The 25,968-nt window shown below is 37.7% G+C and overlaps 1 protein-coding gene across 1 annotated transcript in view; it reads left to right on the forward strand.

Annotated features, from left to right (window-relative positions):
* Positions 1–25,968, forward strand: part of Khdrbs2 (KH RNA binding domain containing, signal transduction associated 2) — a 461,510-nt gene that overhangs the window by 248,462 nt on the left and 187,080 nt on the right. The window lies entirely within an intron of this gene.

A 25,968-nucleotide genomic window follows, 5' to 3' on the forward strand; every position in this document is an offset into this window, starting at 1 on the left:
AAAAACCATTGTCAACATTCGTTCGGCCAAGTATCTTTCTATCTAGTATTGTACAAACAGTTCATAGGGACATCACAGGGACAGTTCAGCTTGAAGAGGGTTTTTGGAAACCATGGCATTTACTTCATCCCAGGGCACTTGTATTCTCAGGTGTTCTCAGTTTGCCAAATTGTATTTGTTTATATTATCATGACATACCTCATCACATTGAGTGTGGTAAGTTGTAATGGCCTTAAGTAGTTAGTAGTGGCTGCACTGTGCACTCAGATCGTTGTCCTGGCCAACTACTGTCTGCCTCACATGTATCACTGCCTGCACCAGGGCTGGCTGCAACGTGTGTTTCTTGCCAGGTTTTAGTTCGCTATCAAAATAGTCGCTCATCACCAGGGCCTGCAATCCGCAAATCTGCGGTAACAGTTTTACAAAATAAAAATAGAATGGCCAACTAACCCTTAAGGTTGAGGGTGATTTCTTGCTAATCATAGTAGCCTCTGGGAAAAGGCAGATTTATAAGATCTATATGCAACGTGCCATATTAAACATCTAAATTCTTGCCTCCAGAACGGAAATTTCACATGGAGGGCTAGATATACTTTCTTATTGCGCAATTTATATAAAATATATTATTCTTATAAGTTACAAATTACTTGATGTAGATTTCCAGTGTTATCTAACTTTTAGTAGTATAAAAATCAAAAAGTCAGTGATGAAAATGATTATGCTAGCATGTATCTCCCAAATGTGCTCATCATATTTCACTAATTATGATCCTCCTTTAATTCTAAGCATGCTTAATGTTGAAAAAATATCAACAGGTCTTCAACTGTGTAGCGATCATAGGTTTCAATCTGTGGGAAAAAAAAATCAATTTTACATGAACGTATAGGCAAATAACACTTACGCATGTTTCCTTATGTGCATGTGACTCGTGGTATTCAGGCTTTGAAGTGAAAACCCCTGTAAGAGAGGCCAGATTTGGGTGATGGGTGCTATGTTGTTGATGTGCTAGAGCATTGGCTCTTGGCTATATTTTCTTGTCCTTCCCAAGCTGATTAAGGGCAATGATCATGCTTTCTTCTATCATGACAGACATCCTAGGAAGACCCTTCTTTTACTATATCATCATCAGTACCGCTTATGCAAATCAACAGGTACAATCTAACCTTATATCAGTGATCAAGAACAGTGGCTGTAGTGAAATTTTGGAATTTTGGTTTCTTTAAAAAAACGTAGAAATATTATAAGAATATGTTGTCGTTTTGATCCCAGGTGTCAAGATATGGGGCTGCTTTGCAGCAACTGAGTGTGATTAACCTCACACTCTAATAGAGGTGTGGTTTTGGCAGTTGCAGATAGTTTCCACAACTGTGACATTTGGAATTCTGGGGACTTTTTCAGAGAGTATATAAATACTACAGCTGTGAGAGGTAGGTTGTTGGTTGCTGTTGGTTGCAGTTTATTAAGCAGTCACGTGCAAAGAAGGAATAATAATAAGAAGAAACAAGATATCCTGACAGCAAATATCAAACTTACCCCAAGGAGCTTGATGTCCCTACTCAACAGGAAGTGGTCTACAATAACATTGCCCTCTTTCCTGTCTCTCCTTTGTACTCTCATATCTCGTGTTAGTTCATTGAAAAGGAAGAAGAAAAGGGTGAAAGAGAAGAGAAGGGTGAAAGAAAGGAGAACCCACAAAGGAGCAAGATGCTGGTTACCACTGGCCTTTTTGACAAGACTGGAAACTTTCAAAGAATAGGGTTCTACTTGTAAGTGTCAACAAAGCAAACTTGCCTTCAAATCCTACCGGAGATTAGAAACTCAGATGCTCGGCTGCCCAATTCATTTTTGTTTTGTTTTGTTGTGTTTGTGTTTGGGTTTGTGTTTGGGTTTGGGTTTGGGTTTGGTTTAGTTTCAAGACAGGGATTCTCTGTGTACACTTGGCTGTCCTAGGACCCACTTTGTAGACCAAGTTGGACTTGAACTCACAGCATTCTGCCTGCCTTTGCTTTCCTGAGTGCCACCCAATTATTACCAAAGCTTCTTTGTGAGACCTAGTTACTAAAGATTGCCTCTAAGTTACTCTCGTCTTTAGGACATGAATGAATTGTTGAATTTCATCTGCTGGAACATTTCTTGTGGAACATATGTCTCCACTGAGTGTTTGAAAGGGATAAATACAAACTCAGAAACAAATGCACATGTGCATACATATACATAGGTACATACCCAAATACAAACACACACACACATGTATAAATCCACTCACTTCACACACATACACAAATAATCACACACTTCTACTCATACAAAGACACATGAACCATACCCCAAATACATACACACATACTCTCATGCATACACACATATACACAAATACCTATACACATACATATATATTTATGCACAATTATGCACATACACAGGCATGGACTTTACCAAAAATACACAACACACATATACCCATTTATGCATGACCAGAGATACAGACATACGTATATGCACACTTATATACACACAAACCTCTGAGTGTGTGCACACGCACACACACACACCCATGTGCACACATACTCTCTCACAGGACACACTGACACACACTCAGGCATGTACACACACACAACACCATAGCCACAGAGAAAAGTTTGTATATGACGATAGTGCAACATGTACAGTGGTTTTTTTTTTTTTTTTTATACCCTAGCTCTCTGAATCCTGCACCTGTGTACATGGTCTATAAATAGTCTACTTCTCAAAGGGCTGCCAGAGTCATCCTTTGTAAACTATCATGGAGACCATAGAGACCCTGGGCCTGAAGCCCTGCGGAGTCTTCCTGTTGTATTTTATGCTGAGAAGCCATATATGATTTCCCCCCCCCCATAGGTTTTCTCTCTGCCCTTGTATCCTCCACCTCTTCTCTATCCCTCTGTTCTAGACTCTTCACTTTTCATCTTACCTGGGGCTAAGCAGGCCTGCTTCCTCTTTAGACTCTTTGATCAGATGTTTCTGCATGCTTCCTGAACAGCCTCCTTATCTCTGCTCCAGGTCTGTAGAATTCGTTCCCCAACAGGCTTCAGATGTCACTTTTCCACAATGAATCCTTTTCCCAAACACAAGTTTTTCCTTCCAGCACTCCCAGTTTGCATTTTATCTTTTTCTTTTTATTAAATAAATGGCTTACATGTTTGACCAGTCTTTCCTCAAATTATCTCTGGGACTCATTGTCTGCTTCCCCTTAGAAGGTTCGATCCAGTGGCCTCTGCTTCATTCATTGGCTACCACCAGCAGTCAGTCATACGCTTGGCCTGTAAATAACTGTGCATGAATCAGGGAGTGGACACACTATTTGGTAGGATGGTTAACTGCAGGAAGGCCTATCATGGGGCTTACATCACAACATGATGTAATGTGCACCTTTGAGGAAATCACAGGGAAAGTCCCTCACCGGTCTCACTTCCAAGAATGTGAGTCCAGGGGGCTGGAGAGATGGCTCAGAAGTTAAGAGCACTGGCTGTTCATCCAAAGGTCCTGAGTTCAATTTCCAGCCACCACATGGTGGCTCACAACATCTATAATGTGTACATGCAGGCAGGATAATGAACACGTAAATAAATAAATAAATAAATAAATAAATAAATAAATCTTTTTTTTAAAAAATGTGAGTCCAGGCCTAAGAGTTCAACTTGCACTCATTCCGGTTCTATTCCAAATGAGCCTTTACCCGGCATCCATGTGGGAGGATTCCTTTGTCAATCTTTCCAATTCTGGCTCCTTGTGCTCTGCTAGAACAGTGTATAGTGTGTTTATTCCCTGCTATCCTCATTCAGGATATCTCGGTGCAATGTATGTAAAGCCTATCAAAATAGATGTGTGTAGACGGAGGGAATTCACTCATTTTTCCACAGTAAATGTGTTAGAATATTCAGAATAATTTATCTTTAACTGAATTTTACATTTTAAATTTGAAAATATGCTTCTTGCTGAAATGTACCAATATAATCAATGTAATCTCATCCTGTTTTTATTGATCCAAAGTGTAGCGCTTCTTTTGCTTATAAAATGTATTACTTTATTTGAGCCTCCTGTGTCACATTATCAAACTGAATGCCATTGTGACTGCTGACATTTGGTTAGTTGGGTAAAAGAATCTGGAGGATATGATACCTCCCTCTTGCTTGACACTAGAAGAACTATCTGAATAGTCACACTTGTAATTGTTCCACAGTCCAGCAGAAGGGGCATAATGTTTATTATCTTTCTAATATCATACATAACATCTGGGGTTTAGAACTCTTTTTTTGTAAAAGTGATCCCAAACTTCCTTCTAAAGGGCCTACCTTTCAGCTTTGTCTGTTTTCTTCATGGCATAAAAAAATTATCACAATGCATCTGCTGTAATGTTTTTATTAAAGGAAATATATCAAGATTTTTTCTTCTATTTTTGGCAAACATGCATTTAAACATCTTTATAAGACAGCATATCCACTAATTTATGTTATTTTGAGTGTAAATTTAGTTTATAATTAGTAGACTGTTTTCAAAATTATAACTTATATCTCAAATAAGTCTGTTCAATATTATATGCCAAGTGGATTTGTATATATATATATATATATATATATATATTTACACTGCTTGCTTCAAGAAAAAGTGACTCTTCTGAGTTAAAGACTGCATGTGTGGCACCTATACACCATTTACCTGAAACACTCTATGGCTTTGCTTTCATATGTACAAAAATATTGATGGAATCATACATTTTATCTGTGGTTTAAAAAGTAAAATATCATGTTTTCTGTTAATTTAATGACAATTCCAAGAAAGAACTTAAAATAACCTTATAAATGAACTAAAATATGATTATTGGTTACATACGGTCTGACCCTCGGATAGAATTTCTCTGGTATCTGTTGATTATTCTGTGCTTTTTCAGTGGTTGTTAGGTGAAGGTACCATAAGCTGTTTTTAGACTTGAGAGTCTCTTGTTGGCTCTCTCTAGGTCAATAGAAGTATGTTCGTAGAGACAAAAGGCAGAGGGGACTGTAGAATATCCAGGAAGTACAGAACCTGGGGCCACCAGTGGTCAGGAAGATTATTATAGTAAAAGAAAATGAAAAGATACTAAAATCCTACATAAGAATCTGCTCACAGTCGGCAGGACATTAGCTCAGAGGGAAAATGCCTAAATAGGGCATTTCATAGACCTGAGGAGACCCTCAGAGATCCAAGAAACCGAGCCAGGGGTCATGAAAGATGTCTAAGAAGACTTGGCGACACAAGTGAAAACTGAGCACAATTTCTAAACTAGCTATTCCACAGCGTGTTCTTGACAATAATATAGTTCTTTCTAAGAGAGAAGACTTTGTTTATTTTTAAAAATGAAATCAGAACCAAATCTTTTGAAAGTTAAAAATAGATACCTAGTTTGTAATATATGAGGACAGAGTCAGGCCAAGATGTTCTGACAGCAAATTTAAGCACTTTTAGTATTTCATAATGGGACTAAATTTCTTTTTCTGCTCATAAAGCTGTCATTACATCCAGACAGCCTCTGTGGTAAACTGAATCCTAGGTTCTACCCTATAATTGTCTTCATATTTTCACTTTTACTTGGCAGAGTCTACACTCCCTTACATTTGATATTTTACTCTTCACCCTGTTATATAATTAAGAACAATAGAAGTATCAAAAAGCCCTAGAATTATAATCTGCTGAAACCCTTAATTGACTTTCCTATTAACTTTTCCAATTTCCATGACAAAATTATCTCTATCAGTCTTTTAATCTCATGTGAGCTGAATAACAAGAAATAGAACAATTCCAGCTGATGGATGACCAAAGCCACATACTACATTCCAGAGTCGGTCTATAGAACTCTGCAGTTTGGCAATGTGTGCTATATCGTTTTATTGCTTATTAATGCCAAATGAAATCTGGCCTCATGTATATTTCTTCAATTTAATTAATCTCTCACTTTATTAAGAACTACCAGATTTGATTTACTTATGTCCGTTATATTCATAAATATGTAAATTCGAGAAGCTTCAAAAGTCAATGATTCTACTTGTATTATCTGAGATTTAATGATACCTAAGAATAAACCTTTAAAGAACTATTGATAAGCTTAAATATAGCTTAAAGTATTTCTTTCAACAGGTGGCATATGGTAACTAAGCATATGCCTTTGTATATTTTGACCTGAATCAATATTTTGCATTCTGAATTGTCTTTTCCACTATCTCCCTATGAAGTAGAAGACCGTGTTATCTGGAAACTGTGAGGCTGGAAGAATAGAGAGATGTGAAAGAGAGACAGTATGTGGGTTCTAGGAGAGCCTTGGGAAACCCACACATAAAGTGGTTGGAACGGGATCAGCTAATGTTGTGGTTGTACCACAGCATATGCAGTGCTTCCTTTCTGTCCCTCTAGCTGTAAGCAGCAACCCAAACAGAGCTATTGTGATGATTTAGTTGCCACCTAAACTGAACTAATAAAAAAAAACCTAGAGCATTAAGGAAGAACCCCTTTGATTGTATTTTTATGGGCTTTTCCATATAGGGTGAATGGATGGGGAAAGATGTACTTGAACATAGTCATGGGCTGAATAGAAAGAGAAAGGATGGAACTCTTTGTTTTTTGCTACTTCCTCAGTCTGCTCAGAGATGAGCGTGCAGCCTCCTGCTGCCACAGACAGAACCTGATCTCACTATGGTACCATTTCCACGACGATGGGCTGTGTTCTCTGAATAAATTCTCTCATATGCTGCTTTTGTTAAGTATTTTGTTAGAGTACCATGAAAAGTAACTAATAGAGATGCACACAGGCAGAGATTCAGAGTTGGGTTTCTGTCAGGCTGAGATAAAAAGACAAGAGGATTAAAGGCATTATCAACAGCATCATGTGAATTATAGATCATAGGGCACTGCTCAGTAGAATAGACAATAAAGATGGATGACAAGAAGGATTCAAGAAAAAGAAGATGGATAAAAGATTTTTTTTTTTTTAAGATCAAGTGCTGTGGAAGTATTTAAAATGGCTTAGAACAAAGCTATATGAGAAGCTCATGGTATTTAAATGGAGCATTGAGAAAAGGAAGCAATTACAATCAATGCAAATCAGGGATAGGACCATTAAGATGGCAATCACTCAGAATAGCAGCTCATGAGGGTTAGGAAAATGGCGATAGTGATGAACAGCTTGCTGGAATATACCGAGATGTAAATCACAAGCACAAATCACTGTGCAGCTCACAGCCAACAGTGTAAGTGGAAACAAAATATCTTTTCTATTTTTTTTAAGAATTCATGTGTGTGAGTGTTTTTACCTCCAAGTGTGTCTGAGTACTGCGTGCATACACAGTGAGTACAGAAGACTGAAGAGATCATTGGATCCCCTGAAGTGGGAGGTGGTTGTGAGCTACTATGTATGTGCTAAAGCTCAAAACCAGGTCCTGCAAAAGAACAACTGCTGTTGCTGACCATTGAGCCATCTCTCCAGCCCTTCAATATCTTTATTTCAAGGTTGTAGACACTTATATCCCTCAAACTGAAAAATAGTGATTTGAAAGCAGTACTCTTGGGGATGGAGGAAGCATATATACATAAGCCGCCTATACCAGGTTATAGAGAAGCCAAGTTACAAGGAAGAACAGAGAAGAGTAGTGCAGGTGTGAGTAGAGACACCAGAAGCTCGATTGGAGATAAGGGCAGTGAGAACACATGGATGAGGATAGAAGGTAAAATCAGATTGCAACAATGTCCATGACAGTGGGAAAGCTGCTATCAGATACTTGTTGTTTAACTGTGCCTCTAGGTGATCCAGTCAGACCGAAAGACCATCACACAAGGCACTACTGTTTGAATTTTAAGATATGGTCAAAGCTGAGTCCTACAGATTTTTATTGACTTTGACACACAGCTGTCATTGGCAGTAGCCAGAAATGATGATGAAGTCTAATAGCTTAGTGGCCTTTGCCTAGTGAGTAAGAGTTCCAGGCTGTGTACAAAATAGTGAATTAGCCTGGTCCCATGAGCCTTTCATCTTTGTTGTCATGACCTTGAGAGTGACTATGCATACGCTGAAGAGGATAGGAGGTTGGTGAGATTCACGCTATCTGTTCCAAATTGTCCGCTATGGGTCCAACAGTGACCAGGGCAGGTGGCAGCATGGAGAATAGCAAGACATGGCAGCTGAAGGTGGTAGATGTGACAAAATGATAACTTTACTACTGCAATCCATGAAATCAAGGACATGAACAGAGACATACAGTTTCTAGTCCAATTTTGTCAATGAATCTTACACTACTAATAGTGTATAACCAATGAATTCACCATAATGTACTAGTTGATAGGTCAATGTAAAAAGGCAATAAACTTGGTTCATGAGAATCGGAATTATTCATAGCAAAGAAATTGCACTGATTACTATTCTGTGCTCTGAACATCTAATAAAGGTATATGAAGGCATGGAACCTACAACCTGTCTGCTTTGTTCCTTTCTCATCTGTAAATAGAGAAGTTAATAATAAGGAGATTGGAATCCCGAGTTCACAGGATCCGCCTCAGCCTTCAGCTAGTCACTGATGCTTAAAATACTTAGTGAATCCTACTTGTCTTTACTAACATCTTACACATATGCTTGCACACACACACACTAAACACACACTCATACACACACACACACACACACACACACACACACACACACACACATTTCGCAGTCCCCCTAAATGTAAGCCAGCAAACCAGTGCCAGAAAGTTCTGGGTGTTTCTAGAAGCAGTGCACACTAGGGAAACTCTCTAAGACACCCAGGAAATCTTCTGGAATATTTCTGTTGCTGTTTGACTAGGTGGCAACACTCTTTTTTTTTCTATTAATTTATTCTTATTACATCTCAATTGTTAGCCCTTCCCCTGTTTCCTCCCATTCTTCCCTCCCTCCCATTTCTCCCCTTCTCTCCTCCCCTATGTCTGTGACTAAAGGAGACCTCCTCCCCCTATATATGCTCTCAGAATATCAAGTCTCCTCTTGGTAACTAGCTATCCTTCCTCTGAGTGCCACCAGGTCTCCCCATCCGGGGGACATGGTCAGAAAAGGGGCACCAGAGTTCGTGTGAGAGTCAGATCTCACTCTCCACTCAACGGTGGAGAATATCATATTCATCGGCTAGGTCCTGGTAGGGGTTCGATGCTTACTGCCTATATTCTCCTTGGCTGGTGCCTTAGTTTGAGGAGGACCCCAGGATCCAGATCTGCCTGTCATAAAGTTCTTCTTGTAGGTTTCCAGGACCCTGTGGGTCCTACTATTTCCCCTTTCTTCCATGCTGCTCTTGCCTATAGTCTCAACAGGCTGTCCTCTCCTCTGACCCACTTTCTTGGTAAGTAAAGATTTTCATGGTACGTATCCCTTGGACTAGTGTTTTGATATAAGTGAGTATATACCGTTTGTCTCTTTTTGCTTCTGGGTAAACTCACTCATTATGATAATTTCTAGGTCAATCCATTTGTCCACAAATTTCGGGAATTCAACACTCTTCTCATGTCCTGTTCACTTTTGCTATTTCTATCACCATTGGCTTCCTTTGCTGACCCTGCGTTTCTCACCCTAGAAATTCATTTATGTCCTCTTTAAACTGCTCACAACTTTCCTTTCCATTAGCTGCAGAGTTAACTATGATGTCTTCTCTGGGTTTTGTTTGCTTCTGGCTCATGCTCCTCTGTTCTTACTCAGCCTCTAAATGTACTGTCTCAAGCCACATGTGACATCTGAGTGGGGTGAGAGGCCATGGCACACTCTCTCTGCAATGAAACTGGCAGATTGTTGTGACCCATGTGGAGCACATATGGGTCACATGCACTCTGGTTCTTACAGACAAATCTCTTCCATGAAGAGGAGCAGGGGCTTCGTTTGCACAGTCTTGTGGTTTGGATCATTCTCAATTCTTAATCAGAATTCTTAGTTGGTGACTGAAATATGTTATTGTCATTAGGCAGGAAAGCGGCTATTGCCAAAGCTAGTGATATAAATAAAAATTCTGCATGTCTGCCAAAGCTGAACTGGCATAATCCAGGTTTACATCAGATTTTTAAGGATTGTTATGATGGTGCAAAATGTCAGTTTACCTTTCTCCGCTGTGATGTGTGTAAGTTGGTATAGATTTTAGTACATGTGTGAAGCAGAGACGAGAACAATGAAAAAAAAAAAAAACTTACTTTTCTAGTACCTGCCTATCATCAATATGTCTGTCTGTCTATTTATCCATCTGCACCAAAGACTGACTTACTATAAATAAAAAAGATATTAAAAGGTTAAATTGAACTTTTAGGATCAAGACTATATATTAATGACTTGTCAGTACTTAACTATGACATTTTAATATTTAAAATAGAAACAGGAGCTTTCCTGCTTTTCACTGAGTAGTTGTGAATCTTCACTTACCTAGAATATATGAAAGTGATTCCTAGGTAATTATAATGTTTAATTATTAATTGTGTGTGTGGTAGTTGGGGATGATTTTTTAAGTGTAAGATGTTTCCATTAAACTCTGAGTCATTTTAATTTTGAGTTAATGTTTGTAGTACTCAAATCTTGTTTAGTGTGCTGTTGATACCCAGGTGGAAAAGCACACAACTTGTAGAAGTGGTCCCCAAAGCAGGTGGGTGGATGTGTGTCCTCCAGTAACCCTTGAGTTTACAAAATTTTCTATATGATGCCTGTTGGTTTTGAGTTCACATTGATGTCACTCAGCAAACAGTCCAAAAAGCCCAAACTGAGACAGAGGAAAACATGTGGTTTTGCAGCAATATAGTTACCTGGAATATGAAACATTTGAATTCTGATATTCATTGCTAGTCATTACTGTATTGACTCTTAAGTCACTGCCACAATCAAGGCTTCCTTTGAAGATGTTTCTGACTTGTGTAACTTTAAGTGTGTTTTTCAATACGGACTTCAATTTTTAAATTAAATTTGTACTTTGACAATTTTATACATTTATATCATGCATTCTCGTTACTGTCAATTGACTCTCACATTTTTCTCTCCTTCCTTTCCCCTTTCCACATTCCTCCAAGTCCCTTTCTCACACTTATGTCTTTTTGTTTGTTTCATAACCTGCTGAGTTTTACCAGGTAGCTTTTAAGTTAAAAGCATGATACACTGTTAAAAATATGATTCTGAAAGAGAGCAAGGGGAGTATAATGGGCAGTTTAGAGGGAAGAAAGGGAAAAGAAAATATGTATAGAATCTTAGAAAATGAAAGAAATAATTTTTAAAAATTATTTCTTTTGAATCACTGCTCAAAACTGGACTTCGATTTCTTGCCTAGCGTGCATGAGAAAACTGAAATTTTAAACGCCCAAGTTGTAAAACATAAAAGTAAATAGTCAAACAAAATGATATGCTCTACATTCTTGGTTGTAAATAAAAATGATTAAAGGCAGTGTATGTAATATTAAGCATTTTGCTTTATTCATAAACACATATTTTTATTATCATGAAGGAAGATACATCATTGTTTTCTAATGAGATGCATTGAGTATAATTACAGTAAAGAGTTTGCCTCAGTCTAAGGGGAGATTTTCTATATTGTATAGATAATGTTTTATTTTACTTTAGTAGGACTATTGAAACCATAATTAAAGAGTTTTCTGGTGTATTTTTAAATTTTTTTCCACATGAATAAATAAATAAATTGTCCTCCACAGGAGAATTTCTTATACAGACATTGATGTGATCCACACCACTTGAACTGTGTGCTTTAAGCATTGCTATAAATAGCTCTTCCAAGGTTACTTTATGGCTAGTAACCATGACTGGTTCATCATACAAGATATTCAGCAATTTGATCCATGTGATGATTTTTTGAATGCCTTTACTGTTAGGCTAACACATTTTAAAGGACTGGATGAATGTGTGAGCAGAAGTGATTATAACACTGTTCTGTATTCTTGACCATTTTTTTTTTTCAGGAGGAAGAATGTGAGGCTTCCTAGGGAATGTTTGTGGTAAGCAAGGTAGCAAGAATATTACTACAATAAATATGTATGGCACTTAGAAAATGAAATACATCATTTAATGTCAATTAAAATAGGCAAATAGCTACAAAATGTGCAGTTCAGTTTCTCAACTCCAGCGTATGCAAAGACCACTTACATTTTCTCCGAGGATTTCTTCACAGGAAAATTTGTCTGCTGTTGGCACGATACCCTCAATTAATTTCATGTCTCTCTATTTTTACATTAAAGATGCTTTGTCCTTTGAATTATTTTTCTTTGTAAAATAACCCCCATGCAGGCTGGTTGGAATCATAGTTTCTCTTTTGCTCATCCCTGTCTATTTTTCAAAGACGCTTATGTAAGTTCAGAGAGATGAAACAGATTAGAGACAATGTATCATTGGCAAGCAATTCCCATGCCTCCTTATCTCTTTGGAGTCCATAGCAGAGAAACTCAGAAGGTAAAATATTCATTTTATTCAGGTGTTAGTACATTATGGTTGCCTGTGATGATTGCTCATCCTTTAAACAGAATAAACAACTATACCTGGTTAATAGTTCTGAACCAGAAGGATATAACTTTTCACTATTATAGACGTCCTTAAAACTTAATTTGGGTACATTGTATATTTAAGATTCTTTGTATAAACCAAAAATTGTATACATGCAAGGGGGAACATAGAACTGTTTCCTTTGACATTCAGTCTCATTTCAAGGAAAATCAACTAAAAGGAATTGCCACTTAAAATTCTCAAGGGATGGGTTGGTTTACACATGCTCAGTCTTGTAAAGACAAATAATCCTTCTCCAGGGACAACCAGAAACTGAAAAGCACCAGAGTTGAAATAAATACTTCAAGATAAAAGAATTACATATAAAATACACATTTTACATCTATTTGTATGGAACATAGTAACATACAATCCAGAATCATGTCAACATTCCTGACAAAGAAACAGAAGGTAGATCCCTCCATATGAGAGAATAAAAGAAAGAAAGGAAAGAATTCCTGGTTAAGGGAGAGTCAAGGAACATCTGGGTTATTGCTCCTTTCTACCATCATAATCCAGGAAATGTATTTCCTAGCATCTGTTGCAAATGGAGGTTGATGTTCTCAGTACTGATTTCTGAAGACCATCTGTACTGCAGTAAAATATTGGATATTTCAGCATCAGCACTTGCTGTTAAAGCAAGACATTCATGCCAGAGAGCTGCACTATATCCAGGGGAAGAGAATTAAGATCCAACAAAGTAGCATTATCACAGACACTCCTCTCAGTTATTATATCAACTCTCACCTAATAAGCTTGCCAAAGACAGACGTTCTCCAATAAAGAGGTGTTGCATTTGCTGGTGTTCCGGTTTGCTGGATTGCTACATTGCCGGAGATAGTCTTGTAGGCATGTTTTCTGGGCTACTTTATTGGACTCATATCTACCGCCCTTCCAATGCTCCAACACTAGGTAGGCTTAAGAGGGTAGAGTAGGCATAGATTACTTCTTGCTGGTTAGGGACATCAGATTCCTTGGGTCAAGCTTGACCTTTGCCTTCAGGATATTCACTATCTTCTTCTGTTTTCACACTACGACTTGACAAATGGCCAGCAGACACAATAAACTGCATCTGGCCAGCAGCAGCAGCAGCAGCAGCAATAGCCACAAAAAAGACATCTGTATCCTCTGAAAAGTTTGCAGATGGCAAAACCAAGCTCCTGCATGAGAGCACGAGGCAAATCCTAGGCACTTTGCTGTGAGCAGCTGTGGACAATCTGAAGCAGCCCCATATCCCACACATATATTTTAGGATTAAAACAAAAACATATTCACATAGCATGACTGAGTTTTTAAAGAAACAAAAACTCTCACTACAGAGAGGGATACAGTGTGGTCACTTAAGTACATACCTTTCTGTTGATGTGCTCTCTTGGAGTATATTAACTAGGTTTAGGAGTTTTCAAATAGAATGGAATGTTACATTTGGCTTTGAATGTCATGTTCATAACATTTTCAGTGACTGAAGGAATTGCTATTACTTGGTAGAACACTGCTATAGGTAACAATTCTGATTTATGTACATGTTGAAATCGTATGTTAATAGAATTATTAATAAAAAGCATGCATGTGCGATTTGTTTTTAGTTTTGATTTTTGGTTTTAGGAAATTATATTTAAACATGAAGAGTATACTTGAGAATATAAACTAAATATAAGCTCCATATAGTTATTTTTGTGTGTGTGTTTTTGAGACATGGTTTTTTTGTGTAGCCTTGGCTGTCCTGATCTTGCTTTGTAAACCAGGGTGGCCTCAAACTCACAGAGATCTGCCTACCTCTGACTCCAAGACTGCTGGGATTGCCGACATGTGTCACTGCATCCAGTTCATATAATTAATTTCTAATATGCAAAATTATCTCATCTATGGGCATAAGTATATAAATAAAAATTTCAATTGATCCCAAAGCATTAAATGAATTTAAGATATACATACAAATACACACACACATATATGTATGTGTGTGTGTATACACACAAAGAATAATTTTTTTGAAATGTGTTGTTCTTTAATGTGATAGCATGTGTTCATAAGCAGAAATGGAGGCCATAGACTACATACTTGTAAAATACCCTACATAGTTTCAATCAGATTGATTTCAACATTCCTATTTGAGATGAGTCCTTTTAAGAAAGTAAGATATTTTGTTTGCTCCTGTTTAAAAACTTACAAGCATTTGGCCAGCAAAATGACTCATCAGGTAAAAGCTCTTTCTATGACATTTGAAGACTTGAGTTTGGTCCATAGAGTTCACATAAGGGTGGAAGGATAGAAGACACCCTAGAGAGTTTTCCTGTGACTGTGATACATGTGCCTGGCACATGTTTGCCTACACGTATTTTACACACATAAAATAATAATGATGATAAATACCACCTGTTAGTAAAAAGAATACGAAAGCATTAAACCCTATGACTTACCAATGTAGGAAGTTAGCAAGCCTGCCTTTTCTCTTCCTGCATCAAAACAGATTGACAAGTCAAAGAGCAAAGTCAAAAATAAACCATCAACTTTATGTGACAGCAAACTGAGTAGCTTTCAATATTTATCCAAAAGCACTTGAGAGACATGCCATCTATTCACTGGAGGAGTCACATTTCTCTAACGGCATGTCTACATGATGATGTCATTGCATGGAAGACAAGAGGATGTCACTCTGGAACAAGGTTCGCTTTGGAAAGAAGGAGGATGGTGCTCAGTCAAAGGAGCTAGTGTCTTCTCAAGAAACAACTCAGTACCTGCTATAGAATGTAAATGGAGACACCAGGCATCTCTGGCTGAAGTATTTTTATCTGTAAACCTGGACAGTGGACTATGCAGAATTCCCCAGTCTTAAGGTGACAACTACCAACATGAGTGACTTCTTTTTAAAATATTTATTTGTTATAATTTATTCACATGACATCCCAATTATTATCCCCTCACTTGTGTCTTCCCGGTCCCATTCTCCCTCCCTCTTCTGCCCTATTCCCCTCCCCTACACCTCTGACTCTTTTTTAGATTTATTTACTTTTATTTTATGTGTATGAGTGTTTTGCCTGGATTCATGTATGTGCATCACATGCATACATGCCTCATACCCACAGAGATCAGAAAAGAGTGATGGATCCCCCAGAACTGGAGTTGTAAGAGACTACTTAGCTGTGAGCCTTACGTGGGTCTTCGGGACTGAATTCAGGTTCTCTGCAAGAACAACAAAAGCTCCTTCAACTACTAAGGCATCTCTTCAGACTTTGTTGTTATTGATGATGGTTTGACTGCCTCCCTGCTGTGTGTTGGTAGTTTTAAATAGTTTGAACTGAGAGTTGCAATAATGTATGTTCTTCATGCTGTGACTCAGCCTACTAATGTGTAAATGCAAGTAAAGACACCAAGCATAGCCTTACTACTGTATTATATAGTAGTAATATACACTAAGAGCTTTTATCTATCCTACAGGTCTGGACAAGTATTTAATGAACTTTTTCACTGAAGTAGGGGAAAGTATGGCAGGAACCAGATCTGTCAAAACTTTTCACAATGCCTGTGCTCTGGAAAGCAAGGAAATTCTTCAGTAATGAGATCAATCTACCCTGTGCACTCTGAGATTGAGAGAAAACATGGTCAAATCTTCTATCTTATCTAGTGATTCATTGACTTACCATAACATATAATTTTATTGGGAAAAACAAACATTTAGTTTTGAAACTTGAATGTTTGTTGAGCTTTTCTCATTTTCCTCCACTTTTTTTTTTTCTGTTCTCAGATCAGAAATGTTGTGTCTGAGTCTTTTTTAAGATTAATTAATTTGTTTATTTACTTTACCTCCCAGTAGGAAGTTTCTTCCCTCTACTCCTCCCAATACCTCCTTCCTTCCATACCAGTCCCTCCAGCTCATCTCCTGTCCCTTCCCCCTGTAACTCCTCCCTTTCTTCTCAAAAAAGGGGGAGACTTCTCATGTGTATCAACCCACATTGGCATATCAAGTAGGAATGGGTGAATCTTCTTCTCCTGAGGCTAGATAAGGCTGTCTAGTTAGGGGAAAGGGATCCAAAGGTGGGAAACAGAGTCAGAGGCAGGCCCTGCTTCTGCTGTTAGTAGTTCCAGATGAGGAAAAAGCTGTTACATGGGGGGGGGGGCACCTAGAACCATCACATGGATGCTCTCTGGTTGGTGGTTCAGTCTCTGTGAGCCATTATGAGTCCTGATTAGTTGACTATGTATGTGTGTGTACTTAACTTCTTTTGCTTTTTCAATCCTTCCTCTCCTTCTTTCATAAGATTCCCCAAGCTCCTCCTAATGCTTGGCTGTGGCTTTCTGCATGTGTTTTCAACAGCTGCATGGTGAAGCCACTCAGATAGACGACTGTTATGCTAGCCTCCTGTCTGCAAAAATAGCAGAATATTACTAATAGTGTCAGTGGTGGACTAACTCTCGTGGCATGCGACTCATGTTAGGCCAATCATTGATTGACTGGATCCAAGGTTTTGTGTATGGGCTGGTGGGCCCCCACTTCCCTCCACTGGAAGTTCCACCTGGTTGCAGGAGTTGGCAACTTCACAGTCTGTATCCCACACTGTTAGAAGTTCTCAGCTAGGGTCACATCCCGAGACTCCCAAGAACCTCTCACATCCCACAACCACCAATCTGAGCTCCCTCTCCCAGATCTCACCTTTCTTCCCACACCTGATTCCCATTCTCCACTCCCTCTCTCACCCATTCCCTCCCTCCATCTACTTCATATGTCTATTTCATTTCTTCTTCTGAGTGACATCTGAGCATCCTCCCTTGAGCTCTCCTCTTTACTTAGCTTCTTTGGGTCTGTGGATTGTAGCATGGTTATCCTGTATGGCTAATATCCACATATAAGTGAGTATATGTGTGTGGTTCTGAATCTGGTTTACCTACTCATGATGACATTTTCTAGTTCTGTCCATTTTCCTGCAAATTTCAAGATTTCCTTCTTTTTAATAGCTGAGTTGTATTCCATTGTGGAAATGTACCACAGTTTCTGTTCCAGTTCTTCAGCTGAGGGCCATGTACGTTGTTTCCAGTTTCTGGCTATTATGAATAAAACTATGCCATGAACATAGTTGAGCAAATGTCCTTGTTGAATGGTTGAGCATCTTTTAGGTATAAGCCCAGGAGTAGTATGTCTGGTTCTTGAGGTAGAACTGTTCTCAATTTTCTGGGAAAGCACCAGATTGATTTCCACAGTGGTTGTAGGAATTTCTCTCCCACCAGTAGTGGAAGAGTGTTCCCCTTGGTCCACATCCTTGTCATCATGTGATGTCTCTTGTGTTTTTCATCTCAGCCATTCAGAAGGGTGTAAGATGGAATTTTGGATTTTCATTTCCCTGATGACTGAGGATATTGAGCATTTATTTTAAGTGACTGCAATCATCAGAGATTCCTCTGTTGAGAATTCTCTGTTTAGCTCAGTACCACATTTCTTAGTTGGGTTATTTGGTTTGTTGGTGTAGAAAAAAAGTGTATTAAAAAAAAAAAAAAAAAAAAGACTGTACTCTTATTATCTTTCCTCTCTCTCCTCTTTGCCTCGCCCTCTCTGTGTTTTTGCTTGCATAAGCATATAACTAAAATATGAATTTGGTTTATGAAGACAGATTTATTAATATATCATTTACTTGTACTGTGATATCCTATTTGCATTTCTGTATCTTTAACACAATGATTTACTTTTATAAATAATATTTGCTACTATGTGATTATGTTATAGTGCATGTCTTTTTATAATTATAAGTATCCTAACACATTTATTTTTCCTGCTTGATTATCTCAACTATATCTTTTTCAACTAACACATTACTAAAATATCAATGTAACTCTTCTTACTTAAAAAATATTAGAGTTAAAATGGAGAAAGTATATTTAAATTAAACTCATTAAAGTTAATTCCAGGGAAAGAGAAATAAGACTACAAAAAAATAGTATTCTAAAGTAAATGAAACTTTACCTCTGATATATTTGTGTGTACTCTAGCACTGAGTTCAGTCAAGAATGCAGATAAGGTGCATGTCCCGTGTTACTGATGTAAATAAATCTGTAAGAATGCTGAGGCTGGTGGGGACAACAAGCAACTTAATCTTCTTCCTGGAGATGCTTGACACAGATTTTAGTGTAATAAATATCAGGATTATTTACTTCAGATCTTAAGTCCTTCCTATACAAAGGACATGCTCTGATTCTGAACTAAATGCATAGACTCTATGTGTATAAAAATAGTAACACCTTCACAAACAAGGTGATCTTGTATTATATTCATGAATGTATTCTTCTTAGAAATATGCTTTTGAAGACTTAAGACAGATATAGCATGTAGAGGTGCTTCTGGCAATACTTACCCATAGTGGGGAAATCATAGGAATAATATGTGACCTAAGCTTTGAAGGACAGGCTTTGATTTTCCTTGGAGGTCACAGTAAAGACGAGAATACTCTTGTAGTCATGATTTGCTGGACCACAGATTCATTTATACATTTAGCTGGAGAATAGAGGAAGTCCCAGTGGAAGAGTCCTTTCTGTTGTCAGAAGACAAAAGGAGAATCTGTGATTTCCAATACATTATACGAACAGTGATGGTATTTAAATTTTTATACTATACATACACAAGAAATGGACAAATAACATATTAATAAATCAACCAGTAGGTTCAAGGTACATCAGACCAAGGATAAGTCAGCAGTAAATATTAAGACAGATGAATTAAAAAGGGACCTGGTGACAGCATGCCTCACTCGGGAATAGAAAGGAAGAGCAAAGGATATTATTAAACCTAAAAGAGACTTTAAAATGTGTATTTTAAAAATTGTCCACGCTCAAGTAAATAAAAGATGAATATTATTAATAAGATGAAATATATGCTAAAAAGATTACAATATTACATTTAGAAAACAAAAACTCTAATATAGAGCAAAACCTCTGTAGAATAGGTAGTAGGACTGTTACAGGCTCCAGAGTTGAACCTGGAATGCATTACGTCATAAAGGAGAAAATTCTGGGAAAGATGAAGAAACAGGACCCTCAGATGTGTGTCCTTCAGAACTTCAAGGAGGAAAGCAAGAAAGTCAGGTAGCCTTCTGATGTGAAAATTCATTTCAGTAAAAGTATTCAAATCTAAGAACTAATGAATGAAGTTTCTTATAGAAAACAACAGTATTAAATGTTTGAAGAAGAAAGTAACAAGGAACTAGAACACCGGACTCACAAAAGTGTCACCAAGTAAAGAAAGTAGAGAGGGATTGCCTTCTCCAGCCCTAACTGAAATGAACTTTGACTTTCAATTCAACAGAAAACTAAATTTAGTCATAAATAATGATAACTCACACCTACAAATATGAATTTACTAACTAACAAAACCATGACAAGTATATTTTAACCCAAAAGAAAATTACATAGTGGAATGCAAGATATTCTGATCAGTAGCTACTTGGATTGCAGTAACATGATGGTCAAATCTAAGTAATTATTGAATTAAGAATAACCATAAGAATAAATGGAGGGATGCTGTAAACCCTCTGGAGCAAAAAAAGGGATGAAAAAATAAACATAGGGCAGCAATTGAGAGGAAAACATTAATCACGGTAAGAGCAGTTAAAATGACAAAGCAGTCTCCATGGAAAAGTCTACAGATACCAATTTGGGTGTATCTTCAAGTCAGTATCCTTGTTTAAATTAAATAATAGAACATGTGATTTTTTTTTTTTTAGTTATACTGAGGAGAATAAAAAAGAAAATGGAAGGAAGGAAGGAAGGAAGGGAGGGAGGAATGAAGGAAGAAAAATAGGTCTATTTTCATAGGAGACAAAGGTAAGAAAGCAAGAACAAGCAAGAAATAAATGGGTAAAATGTATGTACATGATATAATCCTGTGTCAATGCAGGTATGAAGCTGACTGAAGGGAAATTGCTGAAAAATTACTGACAATCTCTAGAATTTTTCATTAATGAATGAATAAATTTGCAAGAATAGTGATGCAATCAAACTTTAAAAGCAAGAATCAGAAGGAAGCATTGCCAACTTTCTTCTGAGAAAGATATAAAGGGAAATCTTGGGCCTGCCAGTTTCTGAATTTTCAGTATTATGTAATAATGCTGAAATTGAGATTGCACGATTATCATTTAAAGTCCTTTTCATTAAACATTGTTAGAAAAAGTCCAGCATGAAGAACCATGCATCCTATTTTCATCTTGACCTTAAGAAAAGTGACTCAGGGGGGCCCGCACAAATCGCTGCACCAACCAAGGACAATGCATGTGGTAAACCTGGAACCCCTATTCAGATCTAGCCAATGGACAGCACATTCTCCATGGTTGTGGGGACAGCAGGGACTGCCTCTGACATGAACTCTTTTGACCCCTATTTGACCACTTCCCTTTGGTGGGGAGGCCTGGTGGCACTCAGAGAAAGAGGAAGCAGACTATCCTGATGAGACATGATAATCTGTGATCATATGGTGGGGGAGGAGGTTCCCCTCTGTCACAGGTCTAGGGAAGGGGAATGGGGTGAAAGAGGGAGGTGGGGGGAATGGGATGATACAAGTGAGGGGATAACAACTGGGATGTAATCTGATTAAATTATTTTGAAAAAGAAAAGGAAAGGAAAGAAACAAGAGTGCATTTTACCTTACTGGTTCTGAAATTTAATTTAAAAGTCAAAAGTGAGTAGGATTCATTGAATTGCTCCTGAGGGTCCTTGGATCCTGAGGCGTTGTACAGAATATAACATAGAGATAATACCAGGGATTTAGTCAAATTTCACAAACCAGAGAAATTTGTTTTCTATTTTCAGAAAAACACACAGAGTTTATTTTACACCATGAAACTCAGATGATGCGTTTGTAGTTTTCTAGGTAGTAAGATCTAAAGTAAGCATGGCTACTCTGACCCCCAGCATGCAGTACAGCACACAGGAATGCCTGGGCTTGCTATTACCCACAGTCTTTCTGAACCCCACTGATCCATCCCTGTGCTACTTGGGTAGCTCTCAATATCTTCATTTTATCTTACCTATTGCTCATCCAGAACAAAGTGCCTAGTTTGGAACAAAACTAATGGGAAATGGAAAAACAGGTCTTCTGAACCTTACACAGGTCTCAAAACAGCATGGTGCTGGCTCAGAAACCGACATTGCGATCAGTGAATCAAAACAGAAGAGCCAAGCATGAGTGCATATGATTACAGTCATTTGCACTTTACAAAAATGCCACACAAAAAAGAAAGACTGGTTTAAAAACAACACCTTTAACAAATGGCATTAGAAAATAAGTCAAAGTCTATGATTTCCTAAAAATCAACTCCAAATGGATGAAAGACCTCACTCGATGTGAAATCTGGAATGTTGAAACTCCAAAGAGAAGATATAGAAAAAAAACTGCGCAGGATTAAGGCGAAGTTTATGCTAGATGAATGACTCAGGGCAATTAATTGCTGCTAAGTGGAGGCAAAATAAGGACAAGCCTCCTGATAGCCACTCAATGTCACATGGTCAGTCCTAAACACACATACAGAGAAGCAACAGAAAATAGACTCACTAGATTGTTATGTATGTTAAACGTGTATGACATTAAATACTAGAAAGAAGTGATCAAGGATTTTCAAGTTAGTAGGTGACAAGGTAGGAGTGGAATTTGAAGAAGAGAATGTGGAAATGGTATACATTCAGTACTCGTGGATGAAATTGCCAGGAAAATGAAAATATAAAAATAACAACCAATAAGATTTTCCGGTAGGTATAATAAAGTACTTTCTGAATATGGCTTCATTTGCCCACGAATTAAGGTCAACAATTGATAAACAGGATCTCTTAAAACCAAAAGTTTTCTGTACAGCAAAGGAAAAAATTGTATGAAGAAGAAGCCAGCAGAGTGAGAGATAAAGATTGCCAGCTATTACATCTTAATAAGCAAAGACCGAAGAAAATGGATGACCCAATTAAAAAATGTACTAAACAGATCTCTAAACAGCTCAGTTGGGAAATCCTAATAAAAATACTTTGTAGTTTCATATTATACAGAATGTCTAAGAACAATATATATCAACAAATCCTGGCAAGGTTATGAGAAAAGGGAAACCCTCATATAGTTGGTGTGATTTCCAACTGGTGTAGCCATTCAGGAAATTAGCGTGGATAATTCTCAAAAAGCTAAGGGTCGATAGATCTACCATATGTCCCAGTATACTGTTACTTAGCATATGCCTAAAGGACTCAACATTCTATGCAGCTATGTTTGCTTGGCCATGTAGGGACTATGTACCAGAAGTACCAATGTCACACATGAAAAGCCTCCCTTTGAGTAGATTGTCAGGGTGGGCCCAGAGACTCCCCAACCCTAATATAGGCTCTTGACATTGACTTTGGTTGCTTCTCAGAACTTGAAGAGGAAACCTTATAGCTGAAGGCGTTATCACTTTGGTCACAGGATTTGGAGGCACTGAGCCAAAAATTGACTTGGAGACTTCTTCCCTGAGGATTAGCTCTTACAGTATCCAGAGGTGCTATGCAAGCTGCCACAGAAGAAAAGCAATCAAGAGTTCTATCCAACTGTAACGACTATGAATCACAATGACCAAAATGACCAAGATATTTTCCAGTGGTACAATTGTGGCATTTTTACCTTGGCGACAGCTGTCTAATTTGACTTGGGTAATGATCGGTAAAAGGTGATTCATCTCTGGTACCATAGGACTAGTTAACTATCCATAGCTGGAGACACCATAGACCTAGGAGGAGAACCTCTTACTGCCATTTTTTGAACCAACATAACACCTATTTTTAAAATATTTCTGCCCACAAATAAGTGTAGCTCTTAGCCTTCATCAAAGAAGCTTCTTTTTGCATGAGATAGAGACCATTACAGTCAGGTTTCTTCAGGATTGAGCTCCCTGATAGGTTATTCGGTCCTAAGTGGTCAGCACTAAACAAATATGCATGCAAGTAAGACTAAATGGATTCAATAAGGCTCGTGTGCAGTGTGTATGTGTGTGTGCGTGTGTGTGTGTGTTTCATCTACGTTTTTAATTTATCATAAAGTTGCTCAAAATATTCCTATGTGATATTTTAATCTGTAGAAACAGATGATTTCATTTCTTATATATCACATATTATAGCTCATGTCTATTTATTTTGTGTATTTCTTATCTCAGGTGTTTATTTTAAATAGTTTATGTTGACATGGCCTAAATTTCATACCCTTTATGCTGAATTCTCTAATCTAGTACAATTTTATCTTTTATACTTTTCAATTTTACATTCTATGTCTTTAATCTGTTAGCATTTTAATCTGAATGTTTTCCCCATATCTAATTAGTTAACTGTTTAATTATATAAAAGACAGTTTATAATTGCTGTTTAATTGCCTTGCGATTAAAGCCAACATTTGTATAAGTTCTGATAAAGTTTCAATTCACCGTTTGGGAGTTTGTTGTTATTTATCTATTTTTGTCTCTTTTCCTTGTTGTGGATCGTCAGTGTTTCTTGGTATTTAAAAAAGTTATCTCATGTGTTCAAGTTGAAAGCAGCCGTGGCTTCATGAGCCAACGGGTTTACAGGAATGGCTTTGAGATCACAGTTTTGTCTAATGACATTATGAGATCTCATCAAGGCCTACACAGCCAATTCCCAGTCTGCTCACAAGTGACTACACCATCCTTTACTGCCCGTGGTGCTACCATGTGAGCTACTCCAGCCCACTTCTCACATGTTGTTTCTATTGCCAGACTCCTTCTGACTCCTTACAATATTGTTTGATTGTTAAACATGATGCACCCAAAGAGGTGTGCTTTCTAGACCCACAGGAATGTGCCAGGGTAGCAGAACAAGAATGAATGTACAAACATGGGTAACTGAATAGCAGTAGGAAGCGGAAGGCATTTAAAATACTTTCTCCTGCTTGCGATTTGCACTGCTTTCCTCACAGAACCTTGGATGATGTAATTTTGGCTATCAAACTTTTACCTGTCATGAAGGTGCAATTGTGAAAATGCATGTGGTTTACTAATGATGTGCTTTGGATTGCTTAGAAGTTCCTGTGAAGGAGGTTGGATTTGTATCCTGTCTATGATAATTAGCTAAGAAATATCTAGTTAGCTCCAGACATATGCATGCATGGGCATGCATATAGCCCTTTGCTCTTGTCTTCTACTTAGTAGCGTACATTCAGTCCTACAGCCTGTCTTTCCACGGCTTGATCTCTCTATTTTATTTTACTGTGATCATTCCCTTGTCCACATGTACCACTTTTCTCGTTCTCCATGGATGACATAATCCTTGTTTAAAAGTTCTGACGCCCATGAATAAAGGCTCTTCCCAACATCCTTGTGCAGGTTAATGTGTGACTGCAAGGCTTTGACTCATTTCAGAAAAAAAAAGGCACGATTTCTCTACTCAAGTGTAGAATATGGTCACTTCTGTAAAAAAAAAAAAAAAAAAAAAAAAAAAAAAAAACCATTTGATCATAATGCAAAGTGGCTGAGCTGGTTCAAATCTCCAACAGAAAGGGACATTTCCTGTTGGTCCGTGGTCTGGTTCTACAAGGTTATGGATTTTCCAGGTTTTAGTAGACATATATAGCAGCATGTCATTGCTTCAGTTTGCAGCTACCTGGTGGTTCGTGTTGTCAATCATCTTTTCAGGGGCTGATTTCCCACTTGTAGATCTTCTTTGTTGAATTGCCATATCCATCCTGCTACACATTTCCTAAAGGCTTATTTCTTTTTTCTCGTTGGCCCTTAAGAGTTCTTTGTGTCTTGAAGAAAGCAGTCCGATATCAGAAATGCTTTCATAAATTTTTCCATGTATGTGCCTTTTCTTCCAGTTCTCTTTGAACCATGATAGGTTCTTTCATTTACCCTACATTAATTTCAAACTGCTTGAAATAATCAAATCATCACTGGCATTAAAAATTAGGATGCATGTAAATTCCTTTGTAGTGCTAAAATAGAACTTGACAATTCATCTAATATTATTCTACAAATAAAAGAATTAAACCCCCATTCTAAATGGGGATTAAATATATTGGAACATACTGAAATTTTGATAGATTTCTAAAACTATTTTACAAAGAATTTAGAGGAACAACCAGTAATTTTGTGATCATTAGTTTCCTATCTTTAGAGACACAACATCAACTATATAAATGTTAATAGCTAAAGAATACAAGAGTTGGTGTGTAACTGAGTTGAAAAAGTCTTGTCTGGCATGCAGGATCCCCAGCATACCATAAAGCAGGCATAGTGGCTCAGCACTAGGGAGGGGAGGAGGAAGATAAATTCTCTCTCCCATAGTGAATTTGAAGACAGCCTGGGATACATAGACATTGTCACAAAAATGTGTGTGTGTGTGTGTGTTTGTATCTGTGTGTGCGTGCACGTGTCTGTCTGTCTGTGTTTGTGTGTGTGTATGGCATATATACATATATGCCAACAGTTTAA

Source organism: Acomys russatus, chromosome 11, assembly GCF_903995435.1.
Source record: "Acomys russatus chromosome 11, mAcoRus1.1, whole genome shotgun sequence".
NCBI lineage: Eukaryota > Metazoa > Chordata > Mammalia > Rodentia > Muridae > Acomys > Acomys russatus.